The following is a 20,125-nucleotide window of genomic DNA, read 5'->3' as shown; positions in this document are numbered from 1 at the left end:
TACTCTTGACTCAAATAAATACATAAAAATCTGTGAGATCATTATATGTAAGACAAAGACAGGATGAAAAGAATACTTACTGAAAACCACTGGAAATAATTAAGGCAACAACTGATTACTACACACACACATATAGACACAAGTACATAGACTCATACATAATTCAGTCTATGCAATTTTTGTCCTGTCAAAGCTAAAGATACAGTATAGTTCCATAACTAATATCATAGCACTGCATAAACATGTATAAGAAGTTAAGGAGAAGAGACAGCTCTTTTTTGGCAGGAATGTGACATCTTTATTGCAAAAGGATCAAAGCATATTGTACTTCAGGACCGCAACATGCTATAGACAAAGTCTTTGAATTACTTATATTGACTTGTTATCCTCAGAAGAGAGTAATTTGAATAATGAGCCTTCCAGAAATAAACCTTACTTTCTGCTCCTTGACTCTTCAATCTTACATCCTACTGATCTCAAACAATTAAAAGTTCTTAACAACAAATGAGATTGTGTATGAAAGACCTCCACAGTATTTTTGACATAATACCTTCACTTATCCTCCCTCCAATAAACCTTTACCCTCTAGGTGAACAGAAAAGCCAAATTCTACCAGTTTATTGAAATATTTTTTATTTTTCATCTACTTTCTGTATCTGTAAGTGTGCCTATTCGGACATTTCATATAAATGGAATTAAACAATACATCATCATTTGTGTCTGGCTTCTTTCCTTTAGGATAATGTTTTCAAGGTTAATCCATATGTGGCATGTACCATTACTTCATTTATTTTTTGGCTAAATAATATCCCATTAAATGGATATACCGCATTTTGTTTATTCATTCACCAGTTAATGGACATTTTTAAATACTTTTTGGCTATGATGAATAATGCTGCTATGAATATTTGTGTACAAGCTTTTGTGCAAACATGTTTTCTCTTGGGTATATACCTAGGAGTAGAATTGCTGGGAAATTCTGAGGAACTTCCAAACTCTTTTCCAAAGCAGCTACACTGTTTACCATTCCCATCAGCAATATATGAGGTTTCCAATTTTCTACATCTTTGCCAAAACTTGCTATTGCTGTCTTATTTGATTACAGACATCAAGAAGTGGTATCTCATGTGATTTTGATTTGCATTTCCCTAATGACTATATAATGTTGAACAATGTTCCCTGTGATAATTGGTCATTTTTGTATCTTCTTTGGAGAATTTTTTTTCAGATTCTTTGCCTAATTTTTAATTAGATTTTCCCTTTTTTTTTTTTTAACATTTGAGCTTCAATGGAGATCTATTCCATATGTTCTCTCTTTAAAATTTTTACTGAATTTTTGGGGTGACACTGTTTAATAAAATTATATAGGTTTCAAGTACCCAATTCCATAATACATTGTATATTGTATGGAGCTTCCTACAAAAAAATTTAAATGGAACTACCTTATGACCCACCACTATCCCACTGCTGGAAATATATCTGAAGAAACTGAAACACTGATTCAAAAGGTTATATGCAACCCTATGTTCATGGCAGCATTGTTTACTATAGCCAAGACTTGGAAGTAGCCCAAGTGCCCATCAATAGATGAGTGTATAAAAAAGCTGTGGTACATTTACACAATGGAATACTACTTGGCCATAAAAAAGAAGCGACAGAATTGATGGACCAAGAGAGTATTATGTTAAATGAAATAAGCCAGTAAGAAAAAGACAAATACCATGTGATTTCAGTTGAATCTAATGAACAAAAGAAACTAGGAAAATAGAAACAGACTCACAGATACAGAAAACAGAATGACAGCTATTAGATGGGAGGGGGTTTGCAGTTCTGGGAGGAAAAAGTTGAAGAGATTAGGCAAAAAAATAAAACTCATGTGTTCCTTATTCTTGTTCACCAATGAGTGTTTTTTGGGAACAACTGTTAAATGCCATTCAAGTAATAAATCTTAAAAATCCACACAATATTCATTTTAAAGAAGTCCTCTTTGAATTGACAAGTAATAAATAATAATGTTCTAACCTACTTATCAACCATGTCATATTTAAATCCATATCTGGCTTAAGTGCCCATGATGATAAGTAGTAAAGAAGTTTAATATAATCAACAATAACTATTTAGTGAACACTTATTGCCAGATGGTACACAAGGCACTGGAGATGATGACAGAAGAAAAGTTAAAACGTGATTTACAGTAATATATAATCTTCATAAAAAAATCCTATGATATTATTATTATATATACAAGTTAGAGAACTACGGCTCCTTCCCTCACATAGTATCTTCTACATTAAAATCAGTTAACATATTATTCTAAATAGTGTGATAAATGTTCATGAAGGGAACACCTGGTAGGGAGAGTTGCCTGACACAAAGTCAGTGCTTCAGGTACGATTTCCTGGGGGAGGATATATGTGCCAAGTCATGAAATATCAATATAAGTAAGCCAGGCAAACCAGAAGAGGTTTAAGGTACATATGAACAGTACAGGCTGCAAGACAAGCAAGTGTAACGAGGCACTGGAAGAAAGACAGACATTATAATTCATGAAAGGAAATGAAAGAGGTTCCATATACCCATATACTGAAGTTTAGTAGAATATGGAGTGGAACAGGGGGCCATATGGCTGGAGAAATAAGCAGAAGGCAAATCACTGCTTCATGAGCCATGTAGGATTTATTCTTGTGTTATTAAAGAATGGCATAATCCGATTTAGGCTTTAGAATTTACTAGGGTTGCACAATGGTGGAGGGATGAGAGAGAACAAGGCTAGAGGCAAGGAAATCCATTAGGAACCTATTCTAGTGAATATGGTGGAAGAATATGGTGATTTGAACTAGCAAATAGTAAGAAATGCTGATATTTTGTAGAAGGTAATATAACAGAGCTTTCTGATATATTAGATTCAGTCATTCATTTAACTTATATTTATTGTGCTTACCAGGTGTCAGGCTCTCTTCTAGGTACAAGGGATTATACAATAAAGAAAAGAGATAATGCACCTGCCCTTCTGGAACTTATATTTTAGTGGAAAAGAAAAATAAACAATAGCTAAATAGGTAATTTATAGAACATAGCTATAGGTCCAGCATCACCCACCTTTCACATTAATTTCTCCCCTGATACAACCAAACAATTGCCAATTCTGAACTCAATCATATCCTCCATTTTGGGTACTTTTTGTGACCTCTGGGGCTTAAAACTCTGCTTACACATGATGCTCATTAGTTGGCCATTTCATAATATTAGTACCTTTCTCTGGCCTCCTTATTCTAGCCTGTCTCCGCTGGCTTCCTAAATGTTGGTGTACCTTCCTGGACTTGTTGCATATATATCATCAGAATACGAACCCTAGGATACATCTTTCAGGCTGACAGGCCACTGACCCTGTCATGACGTCTTGAACTATCTGGCTTCTGACATTTCAATCTTCATTAACTACCCATCACTTCTGACTGCAGCTCCAATTGACCATGAAAGTTAAATGGTCATTTACATATGGTAAATTACATATAGGGGCTCAACTCTTATCCAAGACACAGATGTTGCTAAATAGTATTGTTAGTTGTTCTAGTAGTCTTATCATTCCTATCTAATTGATTAACACATAGTGATGCCCTTTATGTAGCAAATAAGAAGACATTCAGAAGGCCAATTTAACGTGATGACAAAATCAAGAACCCAAATGATCTTTTTAGATGAGTACTTGAAGGAAGTGTGGAAACATTTCCTGGTTGTAAGATGCAGAAGGTCTACAAACCTAATGTGTAACATGGTGACTTTAATTAATAACACTGTATTGTATAATTGAAATTTATTGAAAGAACTTAAAAGTTCACACCAAAAAACAACAACAGCAAAAGAAAAAACAAAAACAAATATGTGAGGTGATGGATGTGTTAATTAACTCAATAGAGGGAATTCTTTCACAATGCGTGTGTGTGTGTATGTGTGTGTGTGTGTGGTCTGTCCAGAAAAAGTCCAGCCATCGTTAATATAATGAGAATAGTTAGTGTGACATTGATGTAACCTGGCAGCCAAGGAGAGTGGACTGGAATGAGCATGTGTGAACACTGATGACTTCACTGTACTAGTCAGTGGGGGTGGTAGATGACTTTGAGTGAGCATGTGTACTGTGTGGCCCTCACATTCAAAATGAATCTGCATTAAACTTTGCGTTAAGCTTAAATGTTCTTCTGAAGAAACTATTCAGATGATCTAGAAGGCCACAGCTAAGGGAAACAGTAAATGGCAGCTTCATCACAACAATGCGCCCCCTCATGCATTACATCTCAGGCAGTTTTTTGGTGAAACATCAAATCATCCTGGAGACCCAGCCCCACTAAAGCCCAGATATGGCACCCCGAGACTTCTGGTTTTTCCAAAACAAAAATCACCTTTGGAGGAGAAGAGATTTCAGACCATTGAGAGATTCAGAAAAATATGATGGGGCAGCTGATAGCAATTTGGCGGACTGTGTGAGGTCTCAAGGTGCCTACTCTGAAGGGGACTGAGGTGTCATTGTCCTATGTACAATGTTTCTTATATCCCCTTCAATAAATCTCTTTTTTTTTTTCATTTTTACATGGCTGGACACTTTCAAACAGACCTCGTATATCAAATCATCATGTTGTATACATTAAACATCTTACAATTTATTTGTCAGTTACATCTCAAGCTGAAAAACACAAAGTTAAAAAGAAAGAAATAATGTTCTATAAAAAAAAAAGACATTAAGGAATTAAATATTTAAAAGATGGTATGGAGAAGCAATGTTAGAATTATTCTGCATGTCTTCAGCAGGCAAGCTTAAATGATTTAGAGAGTTTGCTCTAGTGGGTATTTAACTTGATATTGATAAAGGAAAGAGAGGAAAGGGAATTAGACATTGAGCTTAATAAAATGGGAAGCATGAGGCCGTCTCCTTTACCAGGAAGCTGTAGCTTTTAACACTCTAGGAGATCATAATGTTGCTCCACCAAGGGATTAACACTCCTCCCTTCCCCTCTACAGTACTAGATTGTTGGGGGGCACATGGGAGGTTCTAGATCATAGAGGCCCATCAGTCTAACTAGGAGTATAATCTCATCCAAAGCCTGCGAAAGTTTGGGAAATTGACCGGTCACTTTGAAAAGCACCTGGTCTGTCCCAAGCCCAAGCTATTATATTCCCAGGGGAGCAAAGAAATGAGCTCTCTCTCTGTCTCTCTCCCATCTGGTAATGCACTTGCCCCATTTCTTTGTGCTCTGGCACATCCTGGAGCCTGTACCATGTGGCTCTAACAGCTACCTGGGCCATAGCAGATGGCGTGGGCTACTAAAGGACTAGGCTTTCTCTCTCTCTCACCAGGCCAGTAATGTGCTTGCCCCATACACTTGAGCATTCGTTTCCATAGTCACATGGTCATTGCAGCCACAGGGCTGGCAACAACGTGGGTTCTGCCATGGGTGCAGCCAGGACAAGCTAAGCTACCTGGATGGGGACTGACACCTGCAGGCTCCAAAGGACTAAACTTTGGACACTGGCTTTTGTCTTGGCCTTGCTGAGGACACAGCTGGACTTTTTCCATGGCAGAACAAAGGGAGAAGAGACATTGGAAACCCAGAGGGCAGCTTCTATTTCCACATGAATAAACCATGCCACACCACAGTCGCCCGCACTTCGGTCCTTAGAATGCGTTCCTCATGATCCCGTGGAAGAGCCTAATTCCAACCGATAACAAATTGACACAACTATTAGGGTTTGAACCTTGCAAGTCTTTGTTTCAGTGATAATGACTATTGTTACAAGTGCATATATCTTTAAAATATTTAAGAAGTTCATTTCAAAATTTATATGGTGACCACAATGTCAAATACAAGATTTTTCTAAATATTTTGTCCTTGCCTACTAGTCTTAGCAAAGTAAGGACACCAAACCATCTTTATAATATTTGCTTAAAAAAAAAAAAAAAAAAAAACTATAAGTCTTTAAACTGAGTTAAAGCAATATAGTAAAAACTTATACATTTGTTCCAAGATATATTTTTCTGCAATTTAACTCTTGTCATAGTACTAATCTGTTAAGTTTCTTCAATTTTCACTACAATAACTGAAAAAATTGTTATTAAGCAAAGCTCCTTTTTCATGAAAAATTCAAATCTAAAAAGATAAGAGGGTCCTTACACATTGATGAGCACCTGCTCCAGAAGCAGATTAATTATGGAGTGAAGAAACTCCTTAAGAGTTAGCTTATTCAGTACATAGGGTAAGCTTTATCATTATTTCTACCAAAGAATTAAGAGATGCATTTTATTTCTTTAAATAAAAGAGACAAATCTAAAAGTGTAAATGAATTATTTCACAGCTTTTGCTGGCTAAGAATCACACCTAACTATCTCAGAAGAATACCAATTTGTAAGTTTTAAAATCTCAACATATATAACAATAAATGCAAAGAGATGATTAACATAAATTTCAAGACAGTAAAAAGAGACAGTGTCAAGGAAGGGGCACACACAAAGGATTTTCAGGGTTGTGGTATATATATATATATATATATATATATATATATATATATATATATATATATGAATTGCCTTCCTCGAGGATGCCTAGATGATAGATAGTGCGGCAGCTGCCCATGTTTCCCAATGGATGGTATTTTGGATGGGAAGGAATTCTGGGCATGGCCTAGGATCAGGCTGGCCTAGTAGAGGATGGCAGGGTTATTCTTCTTTGGGAGTTCTAGAGGGGACAAGCTCTGAGACAGAAGCTTGCCATTCTTCCAAATTTGTGTAGCTTTTGTATCTTATGTTGTTTTAGTTTATAAATAAATTTTATATAAATAAAATAATTAAAAACTAAAAAAAAAAATAGAGAGAGAACTGACTCACACAATTATGGAGGCTAACAAGTCTCAAGATTGGCAGTCAGCAAGCTGGATGGCCAATGATATACATAGTTCCAGCACCACTCTAAAGGCAGGAGAAGGCCAATATCCCAGATCAAAGATAAGCAGACTGTCCTCCCTTAGTCTGCCTTTTTGTTGTAGTCAGACCTACAAGGGACTGGATGAGACCCACACCCAATGGGGAGGAAAATCTGTTTTACTCCGTCTGTTGATTCAAATGTGAATCTTATCCAAAACACCCTCACAGACATACCCAGAGTATGTTTAATCAAATATCTGGGCACACGTGACCCAGTCAAACTGACAAGTAGAATTAACCATCACGGCTGCTTATACTGGTATTCACTGGTGTTCATAATTATCTCTATGTCTGCATTCTCTTTATATATTTAATAAGAAAAAAATAAGCTCAAAACCCAAGTAGCAGTAGAACTTGTGTAATCAAATGTAGTAAGAAATAAACACATAAGTTGGGTTTTGAATACATAAACGAAGAAGAGACAAATCTTCCTTCCACGATAATTCAGTTTAATATATGTAGTTAATCCTGCTTTCAGAGGGCATAACTTATCTTCCCTTCTGCTCAGTCTCACTGAGAATTCTCCAAACAGCTGGCCATTATAATGTTCTTAGGCTTAGCACATTATAATAATCAGAACCTCAACAAATTTCAGGAAAAATAAACATAGAATAAGATGAAATCCAGAGTTAGCCAGAAATTTTCCATGTTCTACAGGGTAGGGAAAGGGAAAAACAGTCTACAGTGAAGAAATCTGGCCAACCCACATGACCAAGTGATGAAGGTTAACTTCATCAATGGAGGTGTGTCAACATCATATACCCAATGTCATGAAATAAGAAGTGAACTCCCATTAGTATAAACTTATATATTTGTGGTACTTCAGGTTTTTAAAAGTTTTTATTTATTGATGAGAGAGAGAGAGAGAGAGAGAGAGAGAGAGAGAGAGAGAGAGAGAGAGATTTGTTGGTCTACTTATTTATGCATTCAACAGTTGACTCATGTATGTGTCCAATCTGCAACCTTGGCACATCAGGATGACACTATAACCAACTGAGCTACCTAACTAGGGCTGTGGTACTTTTTAATCAAATATGCATAACCCCAATTTAATCATGAGAAAAATCTCAGCTACACCCTGACTGAAGATGATCTATAGAATACCTAGTCTGTGTTCCTCAAAATTGTAAACGTCATGAAAAACAAGGCAAGTCTGAGAAATTGTCACAGACCAGAGGAGATTGGAGAGACGTAACTAAACGCCATGAGGTACACTGGAGAGGCTCCTGGAGCAGAAACAGAACACAGATAGCAAAAATGTTTATACTTCAAATCACATACTGATGTTGATTTCTTAGATTTGACAAATGTACCATAACATATGATGATAACCTTAGTGGAAAGTAAATCTGAGTGAGGTAAACTCTCAGTACTACTTTTGCAACTTTTCTAAAACTATAAAAATCTTTTAAGATTTAAAAGTTTATTTTAAAAACTTGCAGGTTTTGACTACGGACTCACTTGCCAGGGTGGTATCATCTGTAGTAGTCAATGTACTTTCAAGCTGAAAAGATGCATTTATGCTTATATCACTTGTTTTGTGTGGTAAGTACACCAAGAAACCAAAAATAGATTTCAGTCATTAGAGAGAGCAAACCAAGGCCTCTGCTCAGCACCAAATGTATTAAAAGCACTAAACCAGCAACAGTAGTTTTATATGAGATCATCCTGAGGATTCTGTTAGCTTGAAGAACAACAACGTGAATCTAGTAGGTTCACTATATAAATATTACATGTGTTCTAGGCAGAAAGGGAGTAGTTTGAGTCTAAAATTAAACAAATATTTTTCATTAAAATTTCATAATAATTATCATAATAACATGTTATAAGATCTAATGTCTTTTTTTAAAAGATTGTATTTATTTTTCTTTTTTCTTTTTTTAATGTATTTTATTGATTATATTGTTACAACAGTTCCAATTTTCGACCCTTTACTCCCCTCCACCCAGCATCTCCCTCCCCCAGATCTAATGTCTTTTAACTTGAAATTTTCCAAATGTTTTAACTCCTTAAAGCCAAAATTAAATTTTTCCTTTCAAATTGAGATCCATTTATGAAGTCTTAAGTTGCCAAGCCAATCATATCACCTTGAACAAGTAGTTTTAGAGAATACTGTATGCCACTGAAATAATTGTTATATGGATTTTTAAAGAACTATAACATACTGCCCCTGTTCCTTAGTGTAATTAATCTTCTTGAATATGTAAGAAAAATGCATATCAGGTATATTCATTTTAGCAAACTTGTTTTTTGCTCTATCATTGCTTTACATTGCCTTGATTCCAGAGGAAGTTAATTTTTTATAGGTTGGTTCTCATAAATATTAATGATTTTTTTAAGTGTTCAAAATTCATATGGCAAAAGATCTCATACAGGAGCAACATTAACATGTGACCAAATGAATTCAATGTATTACTTTAAACTTATATGAACACCATGATTGGTGTGGGTCAATGGGTCCAGTCACTGTCTTGTAAACCAATAGGTTGCTGGTTCAATTCCCAGTCAGAGCACATGCCTGGTTGTGGGCCAGGTCCCAAGTTGAAGGCACGTGAGAGGCAATCGATGGGTATTTCTCTCACACATCGATGTTTCTATCCCTCCTCCTTCCTCCCTTTCCCTCTCTAAAATAAGTACATAAGATCTTTAAACCTATATGAATATTGAAGTATAAAGAATGGAGCAAACTAATTTCAAACTGTCCAACTTTAATTTCAGAAGAGTTTCTAATATATATCATTCCTAAACAATCTGACTATGGATGACATCTTTTTCTCTTCATTTTTTTTTTTTTTTTAAATAGAGGACGAACTGCTTGGTCTCATTGAGAATTCTCCACACAGCTCCATATCATCATATTCTCAGGGTTAGCAAGTTATAATGATCAGAACCTTCAAAAGCTTCTGGAGAAAATTAAAATACAATAAGATGAGATCCAGAGTTAGTCAGAAATTTGTCCTTTTCTGGATACTGAATAGTTGAAATTGCTTGATAACATGAAACAAAAAAAGAGTTCTGAACTTCATTCAAATCCCAATTATTTTATTAAAATACATGTAGAAAAGAGATATTTGATATATTTATGTGTTGACTCTACTTAGAGCCTCAAGTCAACACTGGTAACAGGATAAGGATGTCTCAAAAAGTACTTAGAAAAGCAGAGGTACAAATACAATCTGGTGTAGTATTGCTCTTTCCAAATACATCTTTCTATTTTACTCTTCCATTCTGGTATAATGAATAGTGTTATTGCTGTTTAAGACTTAAAACAGCTGCATTTCTAATTTTGGCAGATTATGAGGGATTTTTATATGGGTTGCATGTTAAAAGCAAATAAATGGCATGCCAACCAGCAGAATGAGAGTGCCGGGCAGATGGTGGCACGGCTGAGTTACTGAATTGAAGTGCTATGTACCACCAATCATGGAACATCAAAGAAGTATATTTGGCAGTTTTTCAAGTGAAGCTCAATCATTTACCTCTAGCAAAAATAATTTATGCCAATAAAGTATTCAGAGAGCCACTCAGTAGCCATTCCCCAACTGGCCTTTGTTAATACAGGCAGCCTTCAATGACTTTCTTTCAATGATTTTGATGGCATATACAATTCTGTATTTCCTCCCTTCCTTTCCTCCTCTAGGCTCTCCTGTCCTGTTACGTCGTGTGTGTGTGTGCGTGTGTGTGTGTGTGTGTGTGTGTGTGTTGAGAGAGAGAGGGAGAGATGACTATGTGAATATGGAAACAAAATATATATTACAATTTTCCCTAACACTAAGGGGATTGTTGCTGCACAAGAAAAAGGCATTCCAGTAAGTCCTCACAGTGAAAGAGACTCCATCCATGTAAGATCAAAAGATGATCCTGATCAAAATTAATCTTCATTAACCAGTCTTGATCAATATGTTTTAATTGTGGGGTGGAGGGATGGGTGCAAGTAGAAGAGGGTATAGGGGTGAATAAATGGTGATGGAAAAAAATAAAACAAAATAGAATAAAATAAACTGCATTCAGAATACTACTATATAAATTTCCAGAAAACCCAGAGATGATTTTACTGAGAATAAACAGCTGGGCACTATATCAATGAAAGGTTTGGCCTTTAAAAGCAGGTTTCCCCCTCAGAATTAACAAAGATGGAGGATTTGGAAGATGACAGCTAAGTAGGTGGAAGCTAAGCCCACTTTCTCACGCTCCCAGTACATATATTTGGTTAGTCTTCTGACAAGTAATCTGAACAATCAGCAGGATCTCAGCTAATATGAATTTTTGAAGTCAAGGAGTACAGAGGATGCTTTGCACCATCCAGTAAGAGATTTTGTAAGTTGAGGAGGAAAGGCCCTATGTGAAGCACCTCCAGCAGAGGACAGAAAAGACAGAAAATGCAGCTTATTGGCTTCCTCCCCCCTCCCAGAGCAGGGCCCTTGTCCCACACAGATAAACTACCAAGCATAATAGGGAGAGACTTGGAAGAATGTACAAAGTCTGGGAGAATTAGGCTGCACACACACAGCAAGCAGCATGTCAATAGCTATAGCACCATCCAGGAGACTTCCAGATACAAATTCTATCTAAAACTGTCAGAGCCACAGGCCGGCTGTGTACAGCCCTGACAGAGAGACTTTTGCTTTGTGGGGGATATGGAGCATGCGGAGACAGCTGGCCCAGAGCTCAGTGCTGCAGTGTGGAGGCCACATGAAGACTCTTAAAAGGGGAGCTGAGGCAAAACTGGGCAGGGACCTCATGCTCCCATGCACAGAGCCTCTGCCAATGAAGAAACCAGAGTGAAAGGAGTGGAAGTGCCATTTGATCCCACCGAATCCAGCTGCACAAGAAGAACAGAAAGCGTCATGCTGAAGGGACTTAGGGACCTGACCCAAGCACGACTGGTAAGCAGGGGGTTCCACAGGGTGGAGAGTTCAGGCCTGAGTCTCCAGTGAGAGAGCAGCAGGCTGGGGACTGGGAGGCCAGGAGCTGAACAGCTTAGATTCATTGCAGCCAGGCAGGTCCCCTCACAGGCAGGCATGCCCAACCCCCACCAGCAGAACTGCAGGCTCAGTGAGGCCCAGAAGCCCACTGCTCGGTGCATATCTGGAGGGGAAAGAAGGAGAAACTCAAATAGGGCCCTTTCTGCATTTCTATCAGAGCTACCAGCTACGCTGGGTCCTCGGGCCCTGATCCACTGCAACCAGCAGAACAGAGACATTAGAGACAGCACAGCAAGGGGTGTTCAGGCCCTGCCCAGCCTCAGATCTTACACAGCAAAGGAAGTGGCAAGCATTAGACCCTGCTGAGGGGACGTCCACTGAGATCTTCTTCATTATTGGCATTATTTCTTCACCTGCATAGTGTTTTAACATTATTTTCTTTTTCTTCAAGTTTGTCCCTGTTATTTCACTACTTTTTGTTTTAGTTTATTTCAAATCTTATATTTTATTCCTCCCTTGTCTTACTCCATTCTGCCTTCTTCCTTCTTTTATTTTTTTAATTTTATTTTCTCCCTTTCTGTGTCTTGTTTCCATTCAGCACTCTTATTATTTCTCTTCCCTCCAGCCTCTCAAAACCATTTTTCTTGCCATTAGTCATCTCACATTCTTTTTCCTTTTCTTATAATAGCTTTATTCTCTCCTCACCTTCATTAATCTTTGCTCATTGGTTGCTGATATGGTGGATGTAGTTGCATTTCTTCAATTTTATTCCTGGATGTTCACTATTTTTGTATTTCAAATCTCAGACTTTATTGTTCCCCTATCCTACTCCATTTTGCCTTCCTCCTGACCTTTTTTTGTTTTAAATTTTATTTTTCCCTCTCTTAGCCTGGTTTTCATTCCTTACTCTTATTATTTCTTCTCCCTCTATCCTCTCAAAATCATTTCCTTCCCTTTAGACATCGCATAATCTTATTTTCTTTCTTCTTCCCTCCCTATTCCGTTTCCACTTTTATTAATATTTGCTCATTTGTCATTGATATCATTACGGTGGATGTTTTTCTTCAACTTTTTTCCTATTTAAAAAAAATTTTAAACCTCATATTATTCTCTTTTCTTATTCCACTTTGCTTCTTCCTTACCTCTTCTATTTATGATGTAAATTTTCTTTCTTCACCTTGTTTTTATTCTTTATTATTATTTCTTCTCACTCTATCCTCTCAAAATCGTTTTTCTTTCTGTTACCTCATATTCTTTTTTTCATTCTTATAATAGTGAAAATTTCTTTGCACCTCTATTAATATTTGCTCCTTTGTTGCTGATAGTGTGGTAGTGGTTGGGGCTTATTACTGTGGGTGTGGGTTTTGTTTCCTGCGTTGTTCTGTTTTGTCCTGGTAGCACCTGTAAAACAGCATACAAGGCACAGTGGGTGGTGTGACTCTCAGTCAGCCAACCTGAGGGAAAAACCCACCAAAAACAACCCAACAACAACCAACACCTAATTACAACAATAGAGCCCACATAAATGGCATAAAGGGCATCCCCAAATCATCCAGTTCAGGAGATCAAGCAGACTGCACCACTGAGTCCCACAGGTCTCCTACCACAGAAGGCCACACCATGAAGACAGAGAGTTAAAGCAGATCAATCTAATATACACAAACAAAAAAATTCACCTAAAATGGGGACACAATGAAACAATCCCCAAACAAAAGGAGAGGAGGAATCTCCAGAAAGGGTGCAATCTATCAGACAGAGTTCAAAATAATGTTTATAAGAATACTCAAGGAGCTCAGAGAGAATGACAAGGAACTCTATGGAAGCTACAAGAGACTTACTGGGACCTACATCAGCATGAAAAAGACACAGAAACTATGAAAAAGAGCTAGGAGGAAATGAAGAATACAATATGTGAAATAAAGAATAAACTAGAAGGAATTAAAAGCAGGCTACATGAAGCAGATGATCAAAACAGCAACCTGGAGGACAAAGTAGAAAAAAACACACAGAGCAACAAAATTAAAAAAAAGACTAAAAAAAAAAAAAGAAAAAGAAAAAGAGTTTAAAGGAGCTGCAAGACAACATGAAATGTAATAATATTCACGTCATAGGGATACCAGAAGAAAAAAGAAGCAAGGAATAGAAAACCTGTTTGAAAAAGTAATGACATAAACTTCCCTAACTTGGTGAGGAAAAAAGTCATGCAAGTCCAGGAAGCACAGAAGATCCAAATCAAGATGAACCGAAAGAGGCCCACTCCAAGACACATGATAGTTAAAATGACAAAAGTTAAGGACAAAGAAAGAATCTAAAAGTCAGCAAGGGAGAAACAGCTAGTAGCATACAAGTGAGTGCCTATAATGCTGTAAGAATATTTTTCAACAAAAACACTACAAATCAGAAGAGAATGGCATGAAATATTCCAAGTAATGAAAAACAAAGGCCTGCAACTAAGGCTTCTCTACTAAGCAAGGCTCTCATTTAAAATGGAAGGTGAAATAAGGAGCTTCCCAGATAAAAAGTAAGGCTAAAAAAGTACATCTCCACCAAACCAGCATTGCAAGAGATGGTAAAGGGACTGCTTAAGAAGATGAAGATAAAAAGAGTGAGGGAGACAGAGAAACACAGGTACAAAGGGAAAAATGGCAATGAATAAGTACCTATGAATAATAATCTTAAATGTAAATAGAATAAATGTTCTAATCAAAAGACATAGTGTACCTGAATAGAAAAGAAAACACATATATGCTGTCTACAAGAGATCCAACTCATAAAAATATCTACACAGGTTGAAAGTGAAGGGATGGAAAAAAATATTCCAAGCAAATGGATATCAAAAAAGAAAAAAAAAAAAAAAAAGGCTGGGGTAGCAATACTTATGTCAGACAAAACAAAGGTCATAACAAAAGACAAACAAGGTCACTATGTAATATTAAGGAAGTAGTTCAACAAGAGGATATAAACTTTGTAAACGTACATGTACCAAGCACAGGAGCATGTAAATACATAAGGAAAGTGTTGGAGGACTTCAAATAAGATACCAATAGCAACACAGTTATCATAAGGAATTTTAACAACCCACTGTAAACAATACTAGATCTTCCAAACAAAGAATCAAAAGGATATTGTGTCATTGAATGCCACTCTAGATCAAATGGCCTTAATTAATATTTACAGAACATTTCACTCCAAAGAAGTGAAATACACATTCTTTTCAAATGCACATGGAACACTTAAAAAGATAAACCACGTGGTTGGACACAGAACAAGCCTCAACAAACTCAATAAAACTAAAATCATATCAAGCACCTTCTTGGATCACAATGGCTTGAAACTAGAAAACAACCTCACAGAAGAAACTCAAAAACATTCAAATACATGGGGACTGAATACCATGCTACTAAATAATGAATGGGTTAACAATGAGAGCAAGGAAAAAAATCAAAAAGTTTCTGGAAACAAATGAAAATGAACACACAACCGTCTAAAACCTATGGGACACAGGAAAGGCTGTCTTGAGAGGGAAGTTCAATACAATACAGGCCTTCCTAAAGAAGATTAAAAAATCTCAAATAAATAACCTAACCCTACAGCTACAAGAACTAGAGGAACAACAAGAACCAAAGCCAAGAGTGAGTGGAAGGAAGGAAATCATCAAGATCAGAGCAGATTTAAATGACATAGAGACTAAACAAACAATTCAAAGGATCAATGAATCCAGGAGCTGGTTCTTTGAAAAATATTGACACTCCTTTAATCAAACTCATCAAGAAGAGAGAGGACCCAAATAAATAAAATCAGAAACAAAAGAGAAGTTACAGCTGATACCACAGAAATACAAAGGATTGTAAGAAATTACTGTGAACAACTATATGCCAAGAAATGCAGAAAACCTGTGCAAAATAAACAAATTTCTAGAAACACATCATCTTCCAAAACTGAATGAAGAAGAAACAGGAAGCCTGAATAGACCGATAACAACTAGTGAAATTGAAGCAGTAATCAAATACTGCAGGGACACAAAAGCCCTGGACCAGATAGATTTATGGGCAAATTTTACCTAAAGAAGAAATAACTCCTATCCTTTTCAAATTATTTTAAAGGAGTCAAGAAATAAAACTGCAGGTTAATATCTCTGATGGACATATATATGCTAAAATCCTCAACAAAACATTGGCAATATGGATACAACAATACATTAAAAAGATCATACACCATGATCAAGTGGGATTCATCCCAAGGATGCAAGGACAGTACAATATTTGCAAATCAATAAACATATTATATCACATAAACAAAATGAAAGACAAAAATCACATGATCATATGAATAGATCCTGAAAAAGAATTTGGTAAAATCTAGCACCTGTTTATGAGAAAAACACTCAGCAAAGTAGAAACAGAGGGAGCATATCTCAACATAATAAAGGCCATATATAAGAAACCAACTGCGGACATAGTACTCAACAGACAAAAACAAAAAGCTTTCCCCTAAAAATCAGGACAAGACAAGGGTGTCCACTCTCACCACTCTGATTCAGCATAGTACTATAAGTTCTAGCCATAGCGATCACAAAAAAAAAAAAAAAGAAATAAAAGGCATCCAAATTGGAAAGGAGGAAGTAAAACTGTCATTATTTGCAGATGACATGATAGTGTACATAGAAAATCCTATAGGCTTCGCCAAAAAACTACTTGACCTAATCAGTGAATATGGCAAAATAGCAAGTTACAAAGTTAATATTCAAAAATCGATGGCATTTTTTTTTAACCAGGCAATTTCCTTTTTTCTTTTTAAAATAAATTATAGATACTTTTTCCATTTATCAAAGTTCATTAAAGAACTCCCCAAATTATTAAATCATCTTCATTCTTCAGGAATTATTCATTCACAGAGCAGACCACCATTTCATATCTTAAATCCCAGGGCTCTCATGCACTCCTTGTGGGCTTCTATTAGGTGTCCATAGTGTTCTTCTCCTTTCTCAATGATGCACGCATCGCGCGCCTTCTTGGTCTCCGGGCAGGCGCACCAGGGTTTCAGCGGTTTCTTCTCCTGTGTCTTGGGAGGGGTAGGGCTTGCGGCCGCCAGGCCCTGCATCTTGCAGGCTGACCGGCATTTTTGAACACCAACAATGAAATATCAGAAACAGAAACTAGAAAAAAAATCTCATTGACTAAACCAACAAGAAATATCATGCACCTACGACTATATTTAACCAAGGAGGTAAAAGACCTGCACTCAGAAAACTACAGAACACTGAAAAAAGAAATTGAAGAAGATACAAAACAACGGAAGCACATGCTGTGTTCATGGATTGGAAAAATTAACATAATTAAAAGTCCATACTACCCAAAGCAATCTATAGTTTCAACCCAATCCCTATTAAAATACCAGTGGCATATTTCACAGATAGAGAAGAAATATTTCAAAAATTTATATGGCATCAAAAACGACCCCAAATAGTCTCAGTAATCTTGAGAAAGAAGGAAGAATGACAATACCTGATATCAAACTATACTATAAGGCAGCTGCAATCAAACGAGTCTGGTAATGGCATAAGAACAGGCACATAAATCAATCTATAGTCAATTAATATTTGACAAAGGAGGCAAGAGCATACAGTGAAATAAAAATAGTCTCTTCAATAAATGGTGTTGGGAGAACTGGGCTGGTACAGGCAAAAACATGAAACTATAATAGAACACCAACTTACACCATACACCAGAATAAATTCAAAATGGATAAAAGACTTAAATATAAGCTGTGATGCCATAAAATTCCTAGTGGAAAACATAGGCAGTAAAATTTCAGATATCCTAGGTAGCCATATTTTTGCCGATATATCTCCTAGGGCAACGGGAATAAAGAAAAAAATAAACAAAAGGGACTACATCAAATTAAAAAGCTTCTGAACAGCTTAAGAACCATCATCAAAATGAAAAGGGAACCGGATGTATGGGAGAACATTATCTTCCAACGATACATTGGACAAGGATTTAATCTCCAAAATATATAAAGAACTCATATGATTCAACACCAGGAAGACATATAATCCAATTAAAAATAGGCAAAGGCCCTGAACATACACTCCCCAAAAAGGAAATACAGAGGGTCCACAGACATGAAGAACAGAATATCTGAAATGAAGAATACACTAGAAGGAATTAAAAACAGGCTACATGAAGCAGAGGATCAAAACAGTAACTTGGAGGACAAGGTAGAAAAAAAAAAGCACCCCAACAGAGCAAAAAAAAAAAAAAGACTCAAAGGGCTAGTTTAAGGGAAAAATGAAAAGATGCTCAACATCACCAGCCATTAGAGCAACACAAGTTATAACCACAATGAGATACCACTTTACACCAGTTAGAATGGCCATCATCAACAAATCAACAAACAACAAGTGCTGGCAAGGATGTGGAGAAATGGGAACCCTACTGCACTGTTGGTGGGAACACAGACTGGTGCAGCCACTGTGGAAAACAGTATGGAATTTCCTCAGAAAACAAAAAATGAAACTGCCTTTTATTCCAGCAATTCCACTGCTGGGGTTATACCCAAAGAATCTTCACTCACCAATTCAAAAGAACTTATGCACCCCTATCTATGGTCATAGCAGTGCTATTTACAATAGCTAAGTGCTGGAAAAAGCCAAAGTGTCCATCAGTAAATTAGTGGATCAAAAAACTGTGGTACATTTACACAATGGAATGCTACACAGCAGAAAGGAGGAAGGGACTCCTGCCTTATTAGATAGCACAGATGAAACTGGAGAATATTATGCTAAGTGAAATAAGCCAGCCAGTTAGTGAAAGACAAATACCATATGATCTCACCTATAAGAGGAATCAGATGAACAAAATAAACTAACTAGCAAAATAGAACCAGAGCCATGGAAACATGGAACAGACTGATAGTGACCAACAGGGACGGGGATAATGGTGGAAAGAAAGGAAGTATCTAGTCAAAGAACATGTATGAGTGACCCATGGACATGGACAATAGTGTTGGGATTGACTGTCTGGCAGGGGCGGGGGGACTTGGTGCAGGAAGGCAAAGGAGGGGAAATTGGGACAACTGTAACAGAATAACAATAAAAAATAAAAATTTAAAACAAAAAACAAAAAAATAATTAACAAAGATGCTATGGGGCTGAATAGCTCTTCTGGCAAAGGCTGTCATGTAGTCATTCAATTTTCTCTGCAGCATCTTGGCATAGGTTCTAATGTCTGTAGCTATGGAAGCTGTTAAGAGGGATTTCTGCTAGAACAATCTGATGGTGGAATTGGTGACATTTCCCCTGGCTACATCTCTTCTGATTGATTACATGGCTCACTATGCATTATGAAACCATACTAGCCAAATAATATTTTGAACTAAATCTGTTTGTTTTAATTATCTAAAGTAAACGTATCTGCAAATAAATTTCAACCAATATAAAGAAAAACTTATATGATTCTTTTATCAGATAAGGTGCAAATATGTATTTTGTAGCAAGATTACTGCTTTTTTCACCCTGGCTGGTTTGGCTCAGTGGATTGAGCGTCAGCCTGCGAGCTAAGTGTCGCTGGTTCGATCTTCCAGTCAGGGCACATCAGAGAAGGAAAACTCTGACTCCAAAAAACCTCCGCTGCCTTGCGGCATACCTCTTCAGGGGAAAGGCTAAGGGAGTAAACCCCGACAGAAAATCCGGAGCCGGAGTCCCTAAGGCGGTTTGACGTTGTAGTCAACACCGGCAACTCCTGCGGCGCACCTGAAGCCAAGCTGTATCGACTCCGTCTTTCCCTTGGACCCTTCAGCTGCGAAGAGAGGGGGGGTCTGCTGCATGGGCAACAGCAGACCCTCCATATCACCCTGCCCAGGCTCTGTAGCTTCAGCTTCACTGGAGAGGACACTCCAGCGTCATCGCAAGATGTCGATTCAACACGGGAGGAGACAGATACCGTGTCACTCCCGAGTCGGACTGCACAGCCATTCTCGGCGGTGCAGATAGACTCTTAAGAAGCTACACCATCGTCTCTCCAGACGGACGGCTGCCGCCGCCACCGACGACTGCTTTTTTCCTACTATCCGTTTTTCCTGTTTTCTTAATAAAAGCTTCAGTTTTTAGCTAAGAAAAAATAAAATCAAGTTTTCCTGGGATTTAAAGCAGCACATGAAATATGAGGATAAAGTTATATGACTTTTTAAATAAATATTATAGAATTTATAATCCTAATTGCATGTTATC

At 37.1% G+C, this 20,125-nt stretch overlaps 1 protein-coding gene and 1 pseudogene across 1 annotated transcript in view; both read right to left on the bottom strand.

Annotated features, from left to right (window-relative positions):
- The window catches only part of PRKD1 (protein kinase D1), a 328,190-nt gene that overhangs the window by 125,790 nt on the left and 182,275 nt on the right, over window positions 1-20,125 (bottom strand). The gene's annotated exons all lie outside the window — the stretch shown is intronic.
- On the bottom strand, window positions 16,662-16,995 carry LOC150015952 (cytochrome c oxidase copper chaperone pseudogene; annotated as a pseudogene).

The sequence above is a fragment of the Furipterus horrens genome, unplaced genomic scaffold (assembly GCF_987537825.1).
Source record: "Furipterus horrens unplaced genomic scaffold, mFurHor1.1.pri manual_scaffold_3, whole genome shotgun sequence".
NCBI classification, from domain to species: Eukaryota; Metazoa; Chordata; class Mammalia; order Chiroptera; family Furipteridae; genus Furipterus; species Furipterus horrens.
This window is presented reverse-complemented; position numbering and strand designations above follow the sequence as displayed.